Source organism: Vitis vinifera, chromosome 7 (assembly GCF_030704535.1).
Source record: "Vitis vinifera cultivar Pinot Noir 40024 chromosome 7, ASM3070453v1".
In the NCBI taxonomy this organism is placed as follows: Eukaryota; Viridiplantae; Streptophyta; class Magnoliopsida; order Vitales; family Vitaceae; genus Vitis; species Vitis vinifera.
The window spans coordinates 27,180,692-27,203,960 of record NC_081811.1 but is presented as its reverse complement, the minus strand read 5'-3'; the positions used below and the strand labels follow the sequence as shown (position 1 = coordinate 27,203,960).

At 38.1% G+C, this 23,269-nt stretch overlaps 1 non-coding gene and 1 pseudogene across 1 annotated transcript; both read right to left on the bottom strand.

Annotated features, from left to right (window-relative positions):
* Window positions 1–10,665: 10,665 nt before the first annotated feature.
* Window positions 10,666–11,520, bottom strand: LOC100266394 (uncharacterized acetyltransferase At3g50280). The gene is made up of 2 exons (XR_009465953.1): window positions 10,993–11,520; window positions 10,666–10,891 (listed from the first exon to the last, which is right to left on the bottom strand). It is a non-coding gene; the product is annotated as an uncharacterized acetyltransferase At3g50280 (transcript).
* A 5,273-nt stretch (window positions 11,521–16,793) lies between these two features.
* Window positions 16,794–22,972, bottom strand: LOC100256019 (protein ENHANCED PSEUDOMONAS SUSCEPTIBILITY 1-like; annotated as a pseudogene).
* Between the last annotated feature and the right edge of the window lie 297 nt (window positions 22,973–23,269).

Genomic DNA, 23,269 nt, shown 5'->3' with positions numbered 1-23,269 from the left:
AATTATAAAAGATCCCATTATGTAGAGTCTATTGGTGAATTTTATTTGATGATAAAATGAAAAATATTATTAAAAATAATTTGATAGCATTTTTATTTGAAATATTCTTAATAGAAATATATTTTTAGATTTTTTTTTATGAAAACAGTATAAATTATTTTTTAATATTTTAAGTAATTTTTAAAAAATTTAAAAATATTTTGTAAACTTTTCCAAACACTTGAAAATATTTTTTAGGTTAAAAATATTTCTACACAAAGAGTTTAAGAATACATTTAGAAGTGATTTTAAAAAGTGTTTTTAATATTTTTAATACTTACAGTTTTTTATCTTTCAAGCATTAAAAGGAGAATAAATGTTTCATAAAATTATTGTCAAACAAGTTCTAAAAATGTGTTTTACAGTGAGAATTATTTCTAATATTTCTAATATTTTAAAAATAAATTTTTTTAAGTATTAGAAAGACAAAAAAACACTTCCTAGAATTACTATTTCAAGTATAAAAATACTAGTTACGCTTCATAAAACCATTATAAAAAGGTACTTTAAATTTCATGGGATGAATTGTTAAAATAACTATGGACTCACACATATTAACCATAGTTTATGATTAAGCTATCTATACATGTTTTTCGATTAATATTCATTGAGTATGACCCACCTTATGTGTAGAGCCCAATGTCACATGTGTCTCAGATGATGGGCCTAAGACACGTGATGCCCAACATTCCAAAGGGTATGGTCCCCAAGGCATAGAGGAAATTGATATTTAAGGAATTCATCAGGGTTTTTTGTGTCAATTCAATTCATTTTTAAAATGACATATCGTTTCCCTCTCCTGTCTCCCATCTCAGAGAGTATACAGAAAGGTGATTTCCCCTTTATTGCCTTAGAAAATTCATACTTCTTCAACACCCATAATGGACTCGGGTTTGTTCGTATTCTACAAATATCAAGCATAATTTCTTTATATGGTTTAATATGAGATTCATGTCTATTATTTGGATTCATAATGGAATTCCTTCAATTGGTATCAAAGCCGCATGTTGAAGCATTAAGAAATTGCCACAATTTGAACAAAACATCTAACAAAGAAGAATGAAATCCAGACCTTGACCCAAAAACACCATGCCGATTTAGGCATGACCCATAGGGAATTGAACCCCAGGCATAGTATTCCTCCCCCCCCCCCCCCCCCGAAAAGTGTCGTGCCTGACCATTAGGCTAAACACCATGTGTTCCATAAAATGAGCCATGCTGTTGGTGGCGTCTTTCTCGAAGCGACTCCCGGAGTCGATCCACACACCAACAGTCGCGGCGCGGCTTGGGAGACCTGATTCTATGGCAACTCGGGTCTCAAGAGAGAATGGCGTCGTTTTGGTGATCAGAGAAGACAAATTCAATCCTAGGCGTCGGCGATTCTGATCCACGGCTCTGTTGCGACGCCTGTGACGGGTGACGCTGCACCTTTGCTGTGACGCCGGTGATGTAAGTGTTCATCGAGATGCCGCCTAGAGAAGCGTCGTTCTGGCACTGTTTTAGGCGATCGAAAAAACGTTGTGGCATCGTTTGGCGCCACTGCTAGTGTCAGTTGGCATCCTTTGGCTTTTAGGCACCGATGTCAACGTCGTTTGGAGCTTCATTTATGCAAATCACCTTAATTTGCACCTCCATTAATTTGTGCCCACATAAATTGATAAATAAATAAAATGACCCATTAAAAGACCCCCTCATAAATAAGAAAAATGGGAAAGTAACCAAAGGACTTTTTTGGTTGTCGAGAGTGTTTGGTATCTATCTATCTTTCACTAGCTTTATTTGACTAAGAAAAAGATGTTTGCTTTAGATCAAATAAAGCCAAAAGAAAAGTCATAAATAATGATAGTCTTTTCCTACATTATTGTGTAGGTTAAAATTTAATTAAGGTTTAAATAGTAGGAGGAAATGTGAAATCACTTTCTCTTATTAACTTGATTTTCGGCCATAGGACTTTCAAGGCCCAAGATTTGATGGGCCATTGATTTCGCATGAACAATAAAACATAAATAAATAAAAACGCCCATTGTGGGGTTCGAACCCATTACCATAAGGTTGAAAGTCTTGCATTCTACCAACTGAGATATAAAACCCTTATGATGATTTATGATTCTGTACCATAAAAAAAATTATTTCTTGCTACATTTGTGTTTAACATTTCAAAATAAATAAGTTATGTATATTTATTGCCAAAGTAACTTATATTATGTAATTTTATTTATTTTGAAATATGTAAACATATTATTGTGTAAAATAATCGACCCAAATGAAGATTATTCTAATACAATAATAAATTAAGTAGTCATAAATGTATGTCATATAAAGTTTACCTTGTATGTTGTATGTCAGTCCAAAGATAGGAATATTGCTTCGATTTTATTGTCAATATTTATGAACTGATTTTGTAAAAGAATACCAATTACAAGTTGATATTTTTGTCCAAAGATTGAATATTAATGTTTGTGCTAGGTATCTTGTAATAGTCCCACATGCATATATACATATATGTTAAATTTTTATTTATTCATATCTGTATGATATTTTTTTGTGACTGATTGTGAGCTTTATTGTTATGGATTCAACATCTTCTATATCTGCTAATGTTAATAACATTTCTGTGCTTGATGACACAAACTTCAAGAAATGGAAGGAGCACGTTATAATTATGCTTGGGTGCATGGATTTGGACTATGTATTAAGAGAATCGCCATGCAGACCTTACTAGTGCCAGCACTGCTGAGCAAAAGGCTGCTATGGAAAAATGGGAGCGATCCAATTGCATAAGTCTAATGATAATGAAACACTCAATTCCAGAAGCTATAAGGGGTGCAATACTTGAGGAGACCCGAGCCAAGACATTCTTGGACCAGATAGCAAACCGATTCGCTACAAACGAAAAGGTTGAGACAAACACTATTCTTAGTAAGCTTGTCTCCATGCGGTACAAAAGAAAAGAGAATATAAAGGAGTACATAATGGAAATGTCCAATCTTGTGACTAAACTCAAGGCACTAAAGTTAGAGTTGTCAGAAGACATACTCGTGCACTTGGTCTTGATCTCTCTGCCTACACAATTTAGTCCATTCAAGATCAATTACAACACATAAAAGGAAAAAATGGACTCTGAATGAGTTTATTGCTTAGTATGTACAATAAGATGAAAGATTGAAACAAGAGAAGATAGAAGGTGCTCACTTGGCTTCCACATCTCAAGGATATGGTACCGGCAAGAAAATAAAAAGGGACAATAAAGGAAAACAAACTACATTTTCTGGGACATCTAAGCAAAAGATGCAAAAGAAACAAGATAAGGAGATCATTTGTTTCTTTTGTAAGAAGGGTGGTCATATAAAGAAGACATGTACCAAATATGCATCTTGGCGTGAAAAGAAAGGTACACTTCTCAACTTTATTTGTTCATAAATTAATCTAGCTATAGTGCCTATTGACACTTGGTGGATAGATACGAGTGCAACTACTCACATAAGTGTCACGATGCAGGGTTGCCTAAGGAGTCGAATGCCAACTGATGATGAAAGATACATCTATGTGGGAAATGGAAATAAGGCTACAGTGAAGGCTATTGGTTTTTTTTAGATTATAGTTGGATTCTGGTTGTACTTTGGATTTAAATGAGACTTTTGTGGTACCGTCATTTAGACAAAATTTAATTTATGTTTCATGTTTGGGAAAATATGGATATTATTGTTCATTTAGAAATGGAATGGTTAGTCTTTGTCTAAATTCAAGTATTATTGGTACCGGTAATCTAACAGATATGTTATACAAATTGAACATAAAGGCCTCTAATGGTAATGAAATCTTACATTCAAGTAATTATGGCATTAAGCGAAAATTAACAAATGAGAATTCATCGATGTTATGGCATAGGTGTTTATGTCATATTTCAAATCAACGTATTCAAAGGCTTGTGTCAGAAAGAATTCTTGATCCACTTGATTTGTCAGACTTTCAAGTCTATATAGAGTGTATTAAGGGTAAACAAACAAATGTGAAGAAAAAAGATGTCAATAGGTGTGGTGACGTCTTAGAATTGATACATATGGACATTTGTGGTCCATTTCCTACCCCTTATTGGAATGGACAACAATATTTTATCACTTTCATTAACGATTACTCACGCTATGACTATCTTTATTTGATTTACGAGAAGTCTCAGTCATTGGATGTATTCAAGAATTTTAAAGTTGAAGTTGAGAACCAACTAAGCAAGAAAATAAAGGTCGTTAAATTTGACTGTTGAGGTGAATATTATGGTAGATATGATGGATCCAGTGAACAACATCTAGGGTCATTTGCCAAATATTTGATGGAGTGTGGTATCGTTCCTCAGTACACCATGTTGGGGACTCCAAGCCAAAATGGTGTAACAAAGAGGCGAAATCGTACTCTTAAGAATAAGATAAGAAGTATGATTAGTCATTCCATCTTGCCAGAATCACTTTGGGGCGAAGCTGTCAAAACTGCAGTTTGCATTTTGAACAGAGTCACAAGCAAAACAGTAACCAAAACCCCATATGAGTTATGGACTAGCAAGAAACCTAGTATTAGGCATTTGCATGTCTAGGGTTGTCTAGTTGAGACTAGGCCTTACAAGCCAAATGAAAAGAAATTGGACTCCAAAACTGTGAGCTGTTACTTTGTAAGGTATTTTGAAAGGTTGAGAGGTTTTAAGTTTTATGACCCCTCAACTAGGTTTTTCTTTGAAATGGGCAATGCTAAGTTCATTGAGGATGTTGTATCACTGGAAAAAGATAAAACGGGTTATGCGGTATTTACAAAGAACTAAAGATTATATGGTCACATATCGAAGATCCAATCATTTAGAGATAGTGGAATATTCGGACTCCGATTTCGCAGGATGTCTTGACAGCAGGAGATCCACTTCATGCTACATCCTCATGTTGGCTGGAGGAGCAGTTTCTTGGAAAAGTGTTAAACAAACACTTATTGCTTCTTCCACTATAGAGGCAGAATTCATAACTTGCTATGAGCCATCTAACCATGGGATATGGTTGCGGAATTTTATCACTGAGTTGCGAATTGTTATTGGGATTGAGAAACCATTGAGAATCAATTGTGATAATAAGGCCGCAGATTTGTATTCTAAGAACAATCGAAGTTCACCAAAGTCCAAATACATTGAAATCAAATTCTTGGTTATAAAAGAAAGAGTTCAGAGTCTTCAAGTATCAATTGAACACATAAGCACAAACTCCATGATTGCGGATCCACTCACTAAGTGTTTGCCACCCAAAGTATATCATGAGCATGTCACACATATGGGTATTGTACATATTAATGATGTGCTAGTATAGTGGGAGTTTGTATTTGTGTTTTGCATTTGTTTTCTTGATGTATTTGTATGTTTATGTTATCCATACAAACTTTAGTTTTAAAGACTATTGTGTTTGAATACTCTGAATTGAAATGATGATTTTCAGAAGCAATTTAACATCAAGTGTTGAAAGTGAAATTTGACTATTTTTAGTCATAAAGTAGGACCAATTGGAAATAGACATATTAAAGATCACATGTTATGTAATTTACATGCTACACGTCCATACTTGATCCATGTTGCTAATTTTGTTAATGTTGTGGTCATTGATGGGTCTAGTTATAATTATAATTAACAAAGGTCGCTTTAATCCTGTGTTAGCATAATTAGTAGACTGAATTGTTTAAGAATATTTGGATAGGATAGTAAAGATGAGCTCAATAAAGTATTATCATGAACATTGTTCAGTAATATATGTAGTCCAAGTGGGAGATTGTTAGAATAACTATAGACTCACACATATTAACCATAGTTTATGATTAAGCTATCTGTATATGTTTTTCGATTAATATTCATTGAGTATGGGCCACCTTATGTGTAGAGCCCAATGCCACATATGTTTTAGATGATGGGCCTAAGACACATGAGGTCCAACATTCCAAAGGGTATGGTCCCTAAAGCATAGAGGAAATTGATATTTAAGGAATTCATTAGGGTTTTTTGTGTCAATTCAATTCACTTTCAAAAGGACATATCGTTTCCCTCTCCTGTCTCCCATCTTAGAGAGAATACAGAAAGGTGGTTTCCCCTCTATCGTCTTAGAAGATCCATACTTCTTCAACACCCATAATGGACTGAGGTTTGTTCGTATTCTGCAAATATCAGATATAATTTCTTTAAATGATTTAACATGAGATTCATGTCTATTATTTGGATTCATAATGGAGTTCCTTCATGAATCACTCTTTCTTATAGAATTATAATTATAATAGTTGCATTATGGTTTAAATGATTAGGTGTAGAATATCAAAAGTTTAATGGATCGAAAATAGAAATTGAACTCCATTATTGATGCCAAGATAGGCTCCAAATCAAATCGACAACACCCAAAAGTACTCAGGCCCATTCTCAAGTAAGATAATAAGATCAAATGGTCACAACTTCCATGAACTCTACATCTTCCATCATAGCCTCCAGGGTCTCGGGCGATAAAATAGCTTCAATGTCAATGCTTCCTTCTTCAGCGCCTTGAAAAACGGTGATAGTTCCATCAAATTTGTTACCACCTCCGCTTCTAACTGCAACTGGCCTCCCCCAACCAAAATCAGTACCGTAGATGTTGAATCGTGGCGAACTGCTTGTAATGAAAGCATTACCGATTGTTACGTTGCTACGCGAGAACGGCTTAGGGGTTTTCACCCAAGATTGGCAGAAGTTGGTAGCTTCTACTTCAGTAATGATAGAAATCATCTTGTTCATCTGCCAAGCCGTATGACCTAGACCCAGCTCCAGTAGCTCACCTACTTTCATTGTCACGGTTCTGCCCTGAATTGCAGCCCTAAAATATTGTTAAGGCAATGGTGGATGAACCCTTGGTCTCATATCTATTGGGAAAATATAGTAGTCTCTTGATCATCTGGAAAACGCCTGTTATGAATTATCAATAGCCAAAGATGAGTCAACAACACTCGAAAAAAGAGGAAGTTTGGTTGTGCCCATTTCTGTTTTAGCTTTTATTTTTAGTGCTGCAATTTTATTTATTTATTTATTTATTTATTTTTTTTTTTGTGAAATGGAAAACCCTTTGTTGGGTCGATGATGAAGGGGCCCTACCAAAGACTAGTGCTAACTGAGGAATTCGTAGGGTGAACTAAGTATGAGGCACAAACCAACATTTGGAAACACGAGATAGGAATATCCTATAAGATATTGTTTTGATCAACTCAACTTATGTTTATTGAGTTCAATAATATATATATATAGGTGTTTTACAAGTTCAAAATATACCTACAACTGATACAAGTAGTTATCTGTTTACATGCTAATTAAAAAATAAAACAAATTCAAATACAAATAAACTTGTTATAAAAAAATGTAGTCAAATAATGGATATATAAAATATACTGATATTATTCTAATCTTTTAGGCAAATAAGTAGACGTCTCAATACGCTCCCTCAAGATGGTGGACCGATGGACACCAATCTTGACATGTAGCCTAGTGGAAGATAACAGTTTGATTAGTGCATGAACTAATTGATTAGTAGAAGAAACATAAGACACCCAGTTCATCGTCTTGAACTTTGTGACGAACAAAGTGGAAGTCGATGGCAATGTGTTTCATGCGCGAGCGAAAAACTAGGTTGGCACAAAGATATGTCATCCTCACATTGTCGCAATAGAAGGAGAGATTTAATCCAAAGTACTTCAGTTGCGGCAGAATCTACAACACGATATTCTGCTTTCATTAAGGATCGAGCCATGGACTTTTGTTTCTTGGAGGACCAAGAGATGACAATAGTACCAAGAAAAACAACATGAGCACTTGTGGAAGATCAATCATTAGGATTGCCAACCCAATCAACATCTGAGTAAGCATGAAGGCGAAGTGAAAACTCTTTATGAAGAAAAAAGTCATGGTGCAATGTTCCTACTAGATACCGTAGAAGACATTTCACTGCCATCTAATGAGTTGAGGTCGGATGATGCATAAACTGGGATAGTTTGTTGACAGAGAAAGTTATGTCAAGTCGACTAAGAGATAAGTATTGTAAGAGTGCTTTTCGGAGCTTACACACATGAGATGGGTGTTGTTGGTCAGAAAAATCGGGAGGTTGAACCATGAAGACATTTTCAGTAAGATACCCATGCAAGAAGGAATTATTTACATTTAGTTGGCGAAGAGACCGCCCGAAAGAGATTTCCAAAGCAAGAATAAGATGAATTGTAGTGGGCTTAACCATAGGACTAAATGTCTCATGATAGTCTATACCGAGACACGGATGAAACCCTTTGGCGACAAGTCAAGCCTTAAAACAATCAATGGAGTCATCAGGTTTTCTCTTGATACGAAAGACCCACTTACAACCCACAAGATTTTGATCAACAATGCAAGGTACGAGATCCCAAGTACCATTACGAAGTAGAGCATCAAATTCTTCTGACATTGCTTGACGTCAACAAGGGTCCTTAAGGGCCTAGGAGACACATGTGGGCTTAGTGATGGGTTCGGCATGGGTAGTGGCAAACATGGTAAGCTTTGTGGATGGTTTAACAATGTTGTTTTTGTCACGGGTGATCATAGAGTGGCAATTGAGGGGATTAACACGAGGAATTGATGGTGGATTCAAAATCGGAAGTAGTAGAAGTGTAAATGGTGGAGAATGAGATACAGTAGGTTGACATGGATATGGATTAGGAACACAAAGACAAGGCATTTGAACAGAAATATTAGGAGAGCTAAAAAAAAGGAGACATATGAAACCTCTATTGTCATTACTCGCTTGTGTTTCCAAGTAGGGAACCAAGTTACCAGAAGGAGGAGATGCCAAAGAGATGGTCAATGGAGGAGTACCAATAGGAGCAAGGGTAGATAAATGGGGTGAAAATCCAGACTCTATGAATGAGAAATATGGAGGAGGATTGGATGTTGCAAATGGAAAGATAGATTCGACAAACTTGACATGACGAGATGTGTAGGTTTTATGAATGGTGGGATCAAGACAAATGTAAGCACTTTGAGAGAGTGAATAACCAATGAATACACATGGTTTGGACTTGGACTCAAGCTAATGAGAATTATAAGGACGTAACCATGGATAACACAAGCAACCAAAGACTCAAAGTTTTGCTAGATTTGGCGGTTGACCAAAAAAATTTTGGTAAGAAAAAAGAAACCTAAGATTATGTTTTGGTAATTAATTGATCAAATAGACAGCAATGGCAAAGGCTTCAAGCCAAAATGATAAGGACATAGAAGCATGGTGTAACAAAGTGAGGCTTGTCTCAACTATATGACGATGACGACACTCCGAGTATCCATTGTGTTCAGGAGTATGGGAATGAGTAGTGAAGTGAGAGACACCATGATGAGCCAAAAAAAAATTGAGAGCAAGACATTCCTCACAATTGTTCGTGTATAGGTGGATAATTTGTTTGTTAAATTTTTTTTCCACAAGCAATTTGAAATGAATAAAAATATCTAAAACATCATAATTGAGATAAAACCAGATATATTTTGTAAAATGGTCAATGAAAATAACATAATATTTATTGTCATTGAAAGATTCCACAGGAGAGCACCATACATCAGAATAAAGAAGTTGAAGAGAAGAAGTGCTAGTTGGCGATGATGCAAAAAAATGAAGCTTATGGCTTTTATTACAGTGACAAGAGTTGTAAGAAAAGTTCCTAATACTAGTAAAAGATAAGTGAATGAGCTGGGACGACATGAGGTGACTAAGAACTTTAGTAGAAGGATGACCAAGATGGTGATGCCAATTAGAAGTAGATGCTTTAATAGAAGCAAAGATGAGTAATGGTTTGGATTTCTCATGGATGGTCAGCCACTTGTACACTCCATCCTTAGAATTATCGATCAAAAGCGTTGCCCCCGTTCGAAGATCCTTCATAAGAAAAGAGCGAGGAAAGAACTCAATAGAAACATTATTAGTTAAGAAAAATTGAGAAACATAAATTAGGTTGTGTTTCATAGAGGGAACACAAAAAACATCATGTAAAAGAAATGAGTGAGGGGAGGATTGAAGAGTAGAAGAACCCGTGTGAGTGATGGGGAGACTAGTGTCATCACCAATCATGATATCATTATGACCAGTGGAATCATAGTGGAGAAAGAGATTTTGTAAGTCACTTGTCACGTGATGAGAGGCACCATAATCCAACAACCAGTCAATGGAAAAATAAGCAGTCGGGAAGGCAAAATGTGCTTGGGGAATTGTTGACCGAGCAGATAGGGACGAATGAGTAGTCCATGGTATATGATTGTAGGTAAAACATCGTTTGGCAGAGTGGCCTAGAAAACCACAAAGCTGACAAAACCCCGATAAGGTATAGGAGGTTGTCGTGGTTGGTGAAGACTAGCGGGAAGGAGAGGGTTATTGGAGAAAGAGTTATGACCATAAGAATTGGCCTTATTATTATGATGTGGGGAAGAGTTAGGATTCTTGGTAGTCAAATAAGCAGAGGCTAGAGTTAATCTTATCATGGTCTTGTTTCAATTGGGCTTCATAGGTGATAAGCTTCTCATGAAATTCATCGAAGGAAATAGGGGTTTCTTTAGCTTTGATTGCAAAATCAAGTGAGGAATATTTGTCACAAAGACCACATAATTTTAAGAATGAGCTCGTCAATATCGTAGGCGACATTCGTGAGGAGAAGCTCATCATTGCACATTTTAATGAGCTGCATATACTCTGTAATGGTTGTCTCACCCTTGTGCAGATTGTCTAGGATTCCCTTGAGAGACATGATACAACCTCGAGATGGCTTTGCATAAGTGTTGAAGAGAGCGCGGTCCAAGTAGCCTGATTGTTGTATGCTCCGATACCATATAAGATATTGTTTTTTGTCAACTCAACTTATCTGTTTATTGAGTTCAATAATATAAATAAGTGTTTTACATATTCAAAATAAACGTACATTTTGAAGAAATGTTGGAAGGAAGTTCCATCCGACACCACATGATTCATGGTGCAACCAACAAAGATGCCGTCCACCAGCTCCGTCACTTGCACCGCAAGTAGTGGCTCAGAAACGCCATGGAAGCTCCGAGTCTCATGAAGTGGGAAAAAGGAAGACATGATCCTAGGAACGTAGATAGGATCAAGGATGTCCCCCATGGTGACGCCATTGGCGGCTGCATGGATAAATTGAACTCCAGCGCCACTACAGTTGATAAAGAAACAAGTGGTATTGTCGTCGTTTACGGTGGTGCCAAGGCGGGCGACGAATGGATAGAACAAGTCGAGTGCGAGAGAGGGAGGTTTTCAAGTGATCTATGATGCTATGCTCTTGTGGGGGTGTAGGCTTGCGAAAGAGAAGACCCGTCTGGATGAGAGCAGACAGAAGATACTGGAGCTCCCATGGATTCAACTCGATCCTCTTAGTTGACTCGCTCGGATTCGTACCATTCACATTCACGAAATTACTTTCACATATTTTAGGCATAAGTCTTTGGAGTGGAAACGAAATTTAACAATATTTATAGAAGCGTTTTAGATGGATACTTGTTAAAAATTAGTTTTTTAAACAGTTTTGATTTTTTTTTGAAAAATAATATTTTATTTGATAACTAAAATATAAAAATAATTTTTTTATCTTATTATCGTAAAAATATTGTAATTTAATTTTTTTAAATATTTCTTTATATATTTTACTTTTTTTCAAAATAAAAAAAATATTTTTAAAAATAATTTTTTATAAAACATATTTGTGGACCCCGCATTTCGGCTCATGCGTTTTCCACTTGATGGCGAGCTCAATTTTTAATTTTTTTAAAAAATTGATGTTTATTGTTTATGAAAAATGACTTGGAGTCGCCACTTATTTTTGTTTTATTTTAAAAGGGTAAACAAAATAAGAAAGAAAAACCCTAAGTGTGACTCCTTATTTTGGAAAAGGTGGTATGTGAAAAACCAGATCGGGTTCGGGGGTCAGGTTACTTATCGGGAAGGTACGATAAAGACCGTAGCATCCCTCTAAGTCCCTAGAAACAGGTCTCTACTAATAAAATGAAGTTGACGTGACAATTGATGAGGAAAACAATGAATACCCGGAACTATCATGCACATATGAGAATCAAAGTATGCATATAGAAATACCAGAATGGGAATAGATACGTACCTGGGCGACGAGCCACAATAAACTTATCAAAAAGTGAGGTTAATGCACAATTAAGAAATAATTTCAAGCATGTCATAGAGCATAATAACATCAATCATGCATGTCAATTAAATCAATCAAACAATCAATCAATTATAAATTTACTTATGTTGGGCTCCCACCAAAACCCGTTTATTTTACATGAATTAATCCCATAAATTCCATTATTTGGAATTACGGAAAATTCGTTCATGCTTATTAAAATCAAGAGGAGCAGAAGATTGTTTGAAGACCATAATGGAATTAAAGCTATTCGAGAGAAAATTGGATTTTTGAAATTCATTTGAAAAATTGGAGTCTCGAAGGTTATTTAAAGAAAATTGGGATTTTAGAGTTTATTTGAAGATTGGACTTTCAGGAATTAAATGTGAGAATGAGAATTTTTAGAAATTAAATTTGAACGAGGTTGGAAACTTGAAAATGATTTGAGAGTTCGGGATTTTAAATGAGGGGATAAGTGGATGAGTGAATAAGTAAAGGAATGAAATAACGATGGTGAAATAATAAAGTTTAGGTAAATAATCGCGAAAGATGGAATTTTAGAGATTTGAATATGTGAATTTAGAGATTGAAAACTTAAGAATTTATTTAGAGATGAGATCTTTGGTATATGAATAACTGAATAAGTAAGTGGATGGGATAACATTAATAACGAGAATAATCATTAAACGGCGATATATGGACGGTGGAGTTTTTGAGATTGGAAATTAGATTTGGAAGTCGGATTCTGATGAATTAAACTTTAATGATTATAATAAACAGATAATATGGAATAATAATGCTACTTAACGGAAACAATATTTTAAACGAATAGAAAAGGAGCAGTGGAATTTTAAGATTGAAAATTAAGTTAGGAGGTTAAATTTTTGAAGAGTTGGACCTTAAATGAATAAAAAGATAGGGGATAAGAATTCTAGTTAACGAAAATAACATTTGGGTGAATAATAGAATTTCTAAGGTTGAAAGTTAAATTGAGATTTTTGAAAGATTGGACTTTAAATAAATATGGGATGATGATTCTAATGGATGAAAATGAAATTTAAACTAATTGTAGAATTTTTTTAGGATTGAAAAATTAAATTAAAATATGGAATTTTTGAAGGATTAGACTTTAAATAACTAGATAAACACGGGATTAAAATTCTAATTGATGAAAATAAGATTTAAATGAATATTTGAAGAATTAAATTAAGACATGGGACTTTTGAAAAATTACTTAAAGACCTAAGTTTTGAAAATGGGATTTAAAGTTTAGAATGTAGAAAATTCTTTGAGTCCAATATAAATTAATTTATACAAAAGTTTTTCATATATGGTGATTTAGACATAATTTAAAGATGGGAAGGTGAAATATAAATTATCTTGTGTTTTGAAAGGATATCCAACCTTAATAATTTGTCCTTTAATCGTCTTCAAGTTAAGCTAAATAAATTGGTAGAAATAGAATAAGATAACAAATAAAAGGGAATGATTGAATTAATTAATTATGAATATTAGAGATTTTTAAGAGAATTATTTAGGATTTGGGCAACCTAATGGGCTAAATTGATGTGGGCATGGGCCAATGAGGGTGGCTAGCATAGGCGGCATGGGGCCCTTCATCAACATGCTTGGGTTGGGCTCCAACTCAAGCCCAAACCAGTCACCAAGAGCTTAGGTCTGGGCTCCAACTTAAGCCCAAGGCACCATCACCATCAAAGCTTGGGCCTAGGCTCCAACTTAAGCCCAAGTTCAAGGCCAATATGGGCAAGCCTAAAAGGCTCCAAACTCCCTCACAGCCCACCACTCCAACCGGATCCTTCCTTCAACCCCACTCCTTGGAGACCCTCTTATGTTGATGGAGAGTGCACTAAAGATGCCTCACGTATAGGGAGAGACATGGTTTTTTCAGGTATGTGAGTAATGGGCATGCATGAGAGAGCATGGAGAGTGGAATGGATGCATGGCGTGGTATAGAGAGAGAAAAGGTGGTAATGGGTATGTGAAGGTTTAGAGAGAGAAATAGTGGTGATGAGTATGTGGATATTTAAAGAGACCATATGCATGGATGGTTAGGATGGGTGGGGTGATGAGAAAACGGGTATGGAGGGTGGAGGGTTAGAGATGGATGTGGTGTGGTGAACATTTGCATGGGAATGAAGACGAGGGTTATGGGCAGTGGGATGAGTGGTAAGAGGTAGAGAGAGAAAAAGTGGTGGAGGGGCATGTGAAGGTTTAGAGAGAGAAATGGTGGTGATGGGTATGTGGATATTTAAAGAAACCATATTCATGGATGGTTAGGATGGGTGGGGTGGTGAGAAAACGGGTATGAAGGGTGGAGGGTTGGAGATGGATGTGGGATGGTGAACATTTGCATGGGAATGAAGATGAGGGTTATGGGTAGTGGGATGAGTGGTAGAAGGTAGAGAGAGAAAAGGTGGTGGGGGGGGGATGTGAAGGTTTAGAGAGAGAAATGGTGGTGATGGGTATGTGGGTATGGTGAGAACCATTGAGGGTGATAGGAAATGGTGAAGGGAAGTGAGACTTATGAGTTCAATGATTAGAATGATGGGAAAAATGATAGGAGAGGTAGGTAATAGAAATAGGATTAGAAGAAATGGGTTTATTAGATGCATTATGGGAAGAATATGGGCGTTCCAAGTAATGGGAATAATGGACATGCATAAGGGGGTGAGATATGGGTATCTAGGTTAGGTGATGAGTATGGGTAATGGAGGTTGGTGAGAAGTGGATTCAATGGATATTAAGAGGTAGAAAGGTATATAGGATAATGGGTATACAGGGTGGTTTTTTTGTAAAAGAAAAAAACTTGTGGGGCCATGCATGGCCATGCAAAAAGAGATGGAGATGGTGGCTTTGGCAGCATGCACTTCACTGCATCATTTTTATTTCACCAAACAACAAACACGCATTCTCTCGGGCGTGGGTCACATTTGGCCATTACAGACACAAGCTCAAAGGCCCTGCTAGTGATCTCTGTCACAGAAAACTACAATGAAGGCTCCATCAAAACAGAGAGATGCAGTTTGATGAAAAAAAAAATGAGCACCAAACATGTTTAGGTTGGTATAAACGGGTCTCTTCATGTTCAGCGAACCATGGCAGATATCATAGATGACCTCATGGTCTTAGAGCAATGCAACATCAGTGTGCTCAATCACAGTCGCCTCTTCCCAAACTCTTCCTTAAGAATTTGTCCACAAGGACCTAAAAACCCTTCTTCTTCCGCTATACTGCTACTTCATATAGCAGCCAAACCAGTACCAGAAGCAGGAACAGGGGAATGACGAAATAAAACAGAGCACAAACTAACGAAGCTAAATAAAGCAACCCAAGCCATACTTTGTGTTTCAAACAACAAGTTTAGCTGTAGGTGAGTAAACTAGAGTGCATCTCATAGAAATGGAAACAAAACAAGACTCCTACACGACGCATGGTAAAGTTAGAACAAAGCTGTATTGCTCTCAAAGCAACCCAAAGAAGTGAAGGAGATATTAACAAATAAACCATAACTCAAACATGATCCGTGAAACTGAGCATATAATCAAACAATCCATAGAAACTATTGAGAAAAAGAAATGAGACTATATATCGATAAAGTAAATCCAGGGACCCATGGTATTCATACCTCTTCTTTCTCCTTCCTTGAGCTCTTTTCCTCTCTGGATCCCCTCCTGCTTTCAGACGTCTCCCCCCTCCTTCTCCTCAGCTCCTCTTTCCTTCTTTGGCAAGCCACTACTTGCCCTGCTGTTCCCCTCTCAGCAAGCATGGGAGACCCCAACCACCCTCATGGGCAGCTTGCCTACGGCCAGTTGCATGTGCGGCTTGTCTCGTGCATGGAGGTCCCCCCCTTCTTCCACAAATGTCATGAAAAGGAGAAAAAAAGTTCTCCCGGCTCCCCCCCCCCCCCCTCCCCTTCAAAAGGGGTCTACAATATTCTTTAAGTTAGAAAAAATATTTCTAATTTATAAAACTAAAAACATTTTCAATTGAGTGCATAAGGCATATCTATTGATATATGGACACCATAAAAATTGGTAGGGATTCAAAAAATATTAAAACCCCTTAATATCAGTCGATCTAAATGTTACTATGATATGTTTCAAATATATATATTGTATATAGATGTAAATAGTAGGAGTTTAGTATAAATATCCCTTAGTCATCATTAATTTCAAATTTTATCTATTATTTACTCTTTTTTTATTTAATTTAAATTATAAATTAAGCTCCCACGGAGTCTACTCAATTCTGGTAGGTATTGGCTCCTTCATCTTAGCCGGTCTAATCGTAGTCGTAGAGATGATGCGAATTTCTGCCATTTATCTTCTCCACCCCAAACTTAATTCTCCGTCACATGATTTTTTATAGCTTTCATGCTGTAACATCCATGTCCACACCTTACCCGTTAGCCACCCATTTATTTATCCGTGATCCGGACTTGCAACATATTGAATCCAAATAGGTTGTTCAACATTTTTTTAATCCTAAGTCTAATATTTAATAATGACCATAAATATCAACACAGAGTTGCATAATCATTTAAATGTAAATGGATGGGAACAATCAAAATAAACTCCATTATTGTAGAATCAAAGATAGTCTCTGAAGCCACGTCCTGAGATCAGTCGTATACAAAGAACTTTAAGATCAAACGGTGACAGCTTCCATGAACTCGGCATCCTCCATCATAGCCTCAAAGGTTTCAGCAAACAGGCAAGCTTCAATATCAATGCTTCCTTCGTCTGCTCCCTGAAAAAGGGTGGTCTTCCCATAAGGCTTGTTCCCACCTCCACTTCTAACCGCAATTGGTCTTCCCCAACCAAAATCAGTACCGTACACATTGAATCGTGGCGAACCGCTCATGCACAAAGAATTGTTGATTATAAAATTTATAAGTGGAAAGGGCATTGGGTTTTTTATCCAGGATTCCAAGAAATTGGTGGCTTCTAATGCAGTATTGGCAGCGACCATCTTATTCATCTGCCAAGCCGCATGACCCAAACCGCGCTCCAGTAGCTCATCTGCTTTCATCGTTACGATTCCGGACTGAGCTGCAGCCCCAAAATATTGTTGGGGCAATGGTGGACGCATCCTTGGTCTCATACCTATTAGAAATGCATACCAGCTCTCTTGATCCTCTGGGAAACGCCTACTGCGAGTTACGGATCGCCAGAGAAGGGCCAACAGGGCTTGCAAAGAGGAAATTTGGTCGGTGCCCATTTCTGCATTAGCTCTTTAAAGGTGTTTGATAAACACGGTAAATGACTGAAATCCTCCTTACCGAATGAGGAGATAACTCTTCATTATATACACGATAATTACAGTTGTAAACTCCTACATAATAGGAAAGAATCAAATACAAATATTGAGCATATCCCTACAGCTATACAAGAGGATATTATGCTAACAGAAAAGGAATGCAGCACGTATCATGGAGATTTTGATTCTCCCTTATCACCCCCCTGCAAGGTGAGCGTGGTAGAAGGGAGAACGCTGAGCTTGCTTCGAAAGATATAGAACTGTGGCTTGGTAACTCCTTTGGTCAGTGAATCAGCAAGCTGTAGATGGGAAGGAACAAAATCAATTTTCAAAGTGCCTTTATCAACAAGTTCACGAACAAAATGGTAGTCGATTGCAATATGTTTGGATCGAGGACGAGTAACCGGATTGACTGCCATAAAAATTGCACTTTGATTGTCACAAAGAATTTTAGGTGGCACTGAGAGTGTAACATGAAGGTCCCGAAGCAACTGAATAATCCATGCAATATCAGCAGTAGCAACAGCTAAGGAGCGATATTCGGCCTCTGCACTTGAACGAGAGACAGTGCTTTGTTTCTTAGAAGACCAAGAGATTAAATTAGCTCCAAAAAAGATAGCATAGCCGGTAGTAGAGCGACGTGTATCAGGACATCCAGCCCAGTCTGCATCAGAGTAGCCAAGAAGATCACGAGTGGACTGTTTGTGAAGTTGGAGACCATGATGAGCAGTGCCTTTAACATAGCGCAAGATACGCTTGAGAGCACGAAAATGATCCTCGGTGGGAGCATGCATGAACTGGCAAATGGAGTTGACATTGAAGGACAAATCAGGCCTGCTGATCGTGAGGTATTGAAGAGCACCGGCAAGAGAACGAAACAGAGTAGGGTTGGAGAATAGAGTCCCTTCGGCGGATAGATGCTGTCCAACAACAAAAGGTGTAGAAATAGGCTTGGCATCAATCATTGAAGCACGTTGCAAGAGATCAAGAGCATACTTCGTTTGACTGAGAAATAGACCCTTCTCATTAGCTTGAACTTCAACTCCGAGAAAATAATGAAGATCACCCAAGTCCTTCATGGAGAATTCGTTGGAAAGCCGAGTAGTAAAGGTGTGAACCAGAGAAGGAGTACTTCCAGTGATGATCATGTCATCAACATAAAGAAGTAAGTAAACAGTACCAAGCGAGGAGTGATAGACAAACAACGAAGAATCAGCCTGACTAGAGTAAAAACCAAGTTTGAGCAAAAATGAGCTAAATCGATGAAACCAAGCTCGAGGAGCTTGTTTCAAGCCATAAAGAGCACGTTTTAGACGACAAACATGCTGAGGAAACTGTGAATCAGTGTAGCCAGGCGGTTGTTCCATGTACACCTCTTCGTTGAGAAAGCCATGAAGAAAGACATTTTTAACATCTAGCTGATGTAAACGCCATCCTGAAGTAACAGCCAAGGATAGAATGATTCTGATTGTAGCAGGACGCACCACAGGGCTAAAGGTGTCACCAAAATCAAGACCATGAACTTGAGAAAATCCTTGAGCCACAAGACGTGCCTTATGACGCTCAATAGACCCATCAGAGTGAAGCTTTGTTTTGAAAATCCAGCGACAGCCAACCACATTATGATGCTGAGGACGAGGTACAAGAACCCACGTATCATTTTTCTTCAGTGCGTGAATTTCATCATCCATAGCCGAGAGCCATTCAGGGTGTTTTGCAGCAGACTTGAAGCCTCGTGGCTCTTTGAGAGCAAGAAGAGCCTGAAACAACTGAGAAGAAGATGAGATATGCATAGCATGATACAACCGTGGTTTGAATATACCAACTTTCCCTCTAGTAATCATCGGATGGCTGGAAGTGGTCACACGAGAAGAGGACGAGACTGGTGAAGGAGTGGTCGAATCTGTAGCAACAGAATCCAAGAGAGAGTCCTCATCAAGAGGAACTTGCGGACTAGGAGAAGAAGTCGAAGACAAGTGTGGAATATCATTGCAAGGCAGACACAGTGAATTCGAGAAAGATGGTGAAGGCAAAGAATCTGAAGTACTAACGTTAGAAGAACTAGAAACACATTCCTGAAACTCAGAAAAATGAATATAGTCAATGTTAGATGGCAGATTTTGCACAGAATCACCATTATAGGGAAAAGTATGTTCATAAAACTGCACATGTCGAGAAACATAGACACGATGTGTCTTACGATCTAAGCACCGAAATCCTTTATGAAGGGTACTGTAACCTAAAAAGACACAAGGAGTAGATTTTGGAGACAATTTATGAGGTGAGTAATCTTTCAAATAAGAGAAGCAAAGACACCCAAAGGTACGAAGCATAGAATAATCGGGTTGCTTACCAAACAGGAGCTCATAAGGTGTTTTGCCAGCAAGAGATGGTGACGGGAGTCGGTTAATGAGAAAGACGGCAGTAGAGAAGGCCTCAACCCATAAGGAGAGCGGCACACGAGCATGAAACATAAGAGTAAGACCTGTTTCTGTGACATGACGATGCTTACGTTCGGCAATTCCATTTTGACTAGGAGTGTAGGGACATGCCAGACAAAGATCAATGCCACACGAATGCAAATGAGAGCGAAACTTATTATTAGTAAACTCAGTTCCACCATCACACTGAAATGATTTGATTTTGGCGGAAAACTGTGTCTCAATAAAACATTGTAACTTGATGAAATTATCAAAGAAATCAGATTTGTGTTTTAAAGGAAATATCCAACTAAATCTAGTACAATCATCAATGAAAACCGCATAGTATCTATATCCATTAAAGGAAGAAACTGGTGACGGACCCCATAGGTCACAATGTAAACGATCAAAAGGCATAGCACAACGTTCATTATTTAGAGAAAAAGGTAAACGGTGGCTTTTGCCGAGTTTACAACCAACACAAATTTCAGAATCATTGTTCACCAATTTATTACTACAAGAAATAGATCCTAATTTAGAAAGAGAAGCAACAGTACGATAATGTGGATGACCAAGGCGAGTATGCCATAAACGAACAGATGCTCGCGGTGAAGAAGTAGTGGACACTAAGGCATGATGACGACGATCCAACACGTAGAGACCATTTTCACATCTTCCGACTCCCAGTACCACTCTTGTGACCCGATCCTGTATGGTAAAACCAGAGGAAGAAAAGGTAACACAACAATTATTGTCTTTAGTAAGTTGACTAATAGAAATAAGATTTTTCTTAATTCCAGGAACAACTAAGACATTAGATAAAAGAAGAGGACTAGACGGAACAAGAGATGAAATAGAACCAGTGTGAGAGATTGCTAAGGACTGACCATTGCCAACCATGACACGTTCATTACCAGAATAGACAGTCGGTTGATCCACACCTTCGGTGTCACTAGTCATGTGGGACGTTGCACCAGAGTCAGGGAACCATTCAGAGTCATTAAAATCCGGAATCGAGCAGGCAGAAAAAGCCTCAGCAAGGTTAGCCGATTGCTTCTTTTTGAGTTTCAGGAAATTCCAGCAACGTTTAGCCAAGTGTCCCTCTTTGTTGCACAATTGACAGCGGACGGAGGAGTTGGATGATGACTTTGAGTTGGCAAACGGTATAGGAGAAGCTGAAGACCGATGCTTCACTTGCTTGTGACCAGCCACTTTGGAAGTTTGCTGCACAAAATAAGCAGAGTTGGAATATGAATGGGAGACTGACCGTTCAAAGATTTCATGGCTCAAAGCTTTCGGAACAATTTCAGCAAAGGATGGTAGAGGAAGTTGTGACATCATGGTGGTAGAAAAGATCTTGTAGTCGGGTCCCAATGCGCGTAGGTACCAGTGGACTTTATCCGTGTCGTCAATGGGACGTCCAATAGCAGCCAGTTGATCGCAAAGGCCTTTGAAGGTGCGAGAAAACTCAGCAATGGACTGAGAGCCACGGTGCATCAGCTGGAGTTCATCCTTGAGTTGCAGTTCGCGAGTCTTTGATCGGTGCGAAAATGAGACTTCAAGCGCATGCCAGGCCTCGTGGGAGTGACGGAAACCCAGTACCTCACTCATAGATTCCTCTGTGAGAGAAGAATAGAGTAAACTGAGCAGTGTCTGATCGGTATGCAGCCAAGAGGTATATGCAGGATTGGATTTTGGGGTGCCATCAGAAGCAGTAATCATGGGAGAAGGAGCCGTGATGCTACCGTCCAAATAACCAAAAAGCTCTTGACTAGCTAACAGAGGAACGAACTGATTTCTCCACAATAGATAATTGGAGGAGGTCAATTTAATGGTGAGCATATGCACCATTGTATTGAGCGGAAGACTAGGAGGTGAAGAAGACGAAACAGCCATGGTCAGAATCGAAAGAAACCTTGCTCTGATACCATAAAGGTGTTTGATAAACACGGTAAATGACTGAAATCCTCCTTACCGGATGAGGAGATAACTCTTCATTATATACACGATAATTACAGTTGTAAACTCCTACATAATAGGAAAGAATCAAATACAAATATTGAGCATATCCCTACAGCTATACAAGAGGATATTATGCTAACAGAAAAGGAATGCAGCACGTATCATGGAGATTTTGATTCTCCCTTATCACTCTTGCTTTCAGGACTGCAATTTTTTCCTTTGTGAAATGAAAAACCCTTTCTTGGACTGGTGGTGAAGGGGGAAAATTAGTAAAGGCTAGCATTGACTGAGGAATTGGTATGGGGTAATGGGCATCGTCAAGAAACCAGCGATCGAGAACAGGAGAAATGGTTATTTCATTGGAACCCCGAGAGATTTTCGACCATGAATTGAAGAAATGTCAGAAGGAAGCGCCGTCTGCAATTGAGTGATTGATAGTACAGCCAATAAAGATGCCATCAACAAGTTCAGTCACTTGCACTCCCAGGAGTGGCTGGGAAACGCCTTCGGAGTTGCGAACCCCATTGAGTGGGAAAAAGGAGTGGACGATTCGAGGAACGTAGACAGACTCAAGTATGTCGGCCACGATGACACTATCGGCAGCTGCATGGACAAACTGAGCTCCGGCGCCATTGCAGTTGATGAAGAAGTAAGTGGTATTGTCGTCGTTTACGGTGGTGCCAAGGCGGCCGACAAGTGGATAGAACAGATCTAGAGTGCGAGAGAGGGAGGTTTTCAAGTGATCTATGACACTACTCTCTTGTGGTGGGGGCGTAGGCTTGAGAAAGAGAAGACCCTTTTGGATGGGACCGACGGGAAGAAACTGTAGCTCCCATGGAGTCAACTCAATTCTCGTGGTTGACTCCCTCGTACTCACCGGTCCAACCAAAGTGGTAGAGATGATGCTGATTTCTGCCATTTTTTCTTCTTTGCTTCAAGCTTAATTCTCCATGACATGATTTTAGAGCTTTCAGGCCTTAACATCCATCTCCGCGTTCACCCATTTACCCAATCTTTTTCTGATTTCAGTGATTGTGGGCCTGGAGCAACTGATGCTTTGTCTCACTACCTCCGACAGCCACTAAAGTAATTCTCAAATTATTACCGGCACCTCGCATCTAAATGACCTAAGAACGTATGTGTTTACCTCGAAAATACCCGTAAGGCACCTTGTTCCGTCATCATCGGGTCAAAGGTACAAGGATCTGACAACTACCATATAAAATATCAAAGCCATTAACTACCCAACAATATTTTGGAACGCAATTCATTACCTATACCAATCGAATCAACTACCAAAAAATGCTATTTATGCAGTATCAACCATAGCACCACACCATTAATGGCAATGGTTCACTGAATGACAATTAAAGCCACACAATTATGGTATC